We start from the raw sequence: 2,090 nt of genomic DNA, 5'->3' as shown, positions 1-2,090 counted from the left end.
TCCATTATTTCTTTTTTCTTTCTCTCATCTAGTTTCTTTTTACAATATCTATTACACATTTTGAATCTTATTTACTTTTTAAACTTCTGACACTAGGGAGACAATAAGATGTTTACACACTACAACACTGGTTGATTTCACTTATGAGTATGATCTCAAGTTGCATCCATTTCTCTATACCTGACTCAAGTTGATCATTATATATAGCTGACTAATCCCTCATTATATAAAAATATATCTTTTCTTATTGCTCAGTTAATGGATATTTGGGTGTGTATCTGAATAAAAGTCAATATGCAAAAATCAATAGCATTCCTGTACACAAATAACAACTCACTGAGATAAATTAGGGAAAACACACCATTCACAATAGTATCCAAAAAGATGAAATATTTCAGAATCAATCTAACAAAGGATGTAAAAGAACTCTGTATTGAAAATTATAATACTCGGGTCGGGGAGATGCCTCAGTGGAATAAACACTTCTCTGGCAAGCACAAGGGCCTGAGTCAATCAATCCCCAGTTCCGAAAAAAGAAAGAAAGAAAGAAAGAAAGAAAGAAAGAAAGAAAGAAAGAAAGAAAGAAGAAAAGAAAATTATAATACTCTGAAAAAAGAGATTGAAGAGAATATCAGGAAATGGAAAGATATTCCTTGCTTATACATAAGAAGAACCAAGACATTGAAAATGGCCATACTCCCAAAATTGTAATACAGATTTAATGCAATCTTGATCAAGCACCATTAACATACCTCATTGCACTAGGAAAAGCATTCCTAAAATTCATCCAGAAGCAGAAGAGACCCAGAATAGCAAAAGCATTCCTGGGCAACAAAGGCAAGGCAGGAGGCATGACAATCCCTGACTTGAAATTATACTACGAAGCTATATTGATAAATTCAGCATAGTACTAGCAAAAACAGACCTTAGGACTAGTGGAACAGATTCTAAGATGAAGACATGATGATGAGGCTACTCACTCACTTTATGCTTGACAAAACAGCCAAACATTATCACTGAAGGAATGAGAGTCTCTGTAATAAGTGGTGCTAGAAAAACTGGTTGTCTACATGCAGAAGATTAAAACTAGACCAAGTCTATCACTATGCCTAAACTAAATTTTAGTGGGCCAAATATCTAAACACTAAAAAAGAAATCTTGAAGATATCGAGTTAGGCAGCGACTCCATGAACAAAACCCTAATTGCATGTGAAACATTTCAAAGAATTGACAACTGGGATTTCATCTTATTAAAAAGGTTTTCCACATCATAACAAATTACCTACATAATGAAAAGATAACCCTCATAGTGGGAAACAATTTTAGCTAACTGTCCCTCAGACAAAAAGCTTGCATGTAGAGCATAAGAAGAGCTGAAAGAAATCAAACCCTCCAAATTTGAAGACCTAGTACAAAACTGGGCATCTGAGATAAATTCATGCTTTTCAGATGAACAAACACAAATAGCAAATAAATATTGAAAAAAAGTTCACCACCGTTGGACATTCAAGAGATGAGATTCCATCCCACCCTAGAAAGAGTGGCTACCATAAAGAGTTTAACCAATAAAAACACTGAGCAGGCTTGAGGGGAAAAGCAAAACTTCTCCATAGTTGGTGGGATGTGGACTGGTGCAAACATTATGCAAATCAATGTGGAGATGCCTCAAAAACTAGGCGTAGAGGTCCTATTTGCCATGGCTATCCCCTCCTTGGTACTTTCCCAGAATGTTAGAAACATCATATCACAGAGAAATATGTGTGCCCACTTTTACAGCAGCGTAATTAGTTACAGCTATCTCCATTTATTTCGTATATTGTTATGGGCATTATGCGGTGAGTTTGGAATTGTGATTAGTGTGAGTTATGTGACAAGGAATAACAAGGTCTGCTTTCACTCCCCTCAAGACTTGGGCTTAAGCAAAATAAAAATATGTACATTTGAAAAAGTAAATACATATTCTAGATTTACTCATTTTTTAGCAAGTATGATGTACTAAGCTATTGGCAACCAAGATGTTGGAGACACAGATGTAAATAGGAGACAGTTTCTATACTTCATAAGGTGAAAATTGAGGGCTCTACACATAA

This window comes from Octodon degus, unplaced genomic scaffold (assembly GCF_000260255.1).
Source record: "Octodon degus isolate 3935 unplaced genomic scaffold, OctDeg1.0 scaffold00001, whole genome shotgun sequence".
In the NCBI taxonomy this organism is placed as follows: Eukaryota; Metazoa; Chordata; class Mammalia; order Rodentia; family Octodontidae; genus Octodon; species Octodon degus.
The sequence above is the reverse complement of the archived record's forward strand: the minus strand, read 5'-3'. Positions refer to the sequence as shown.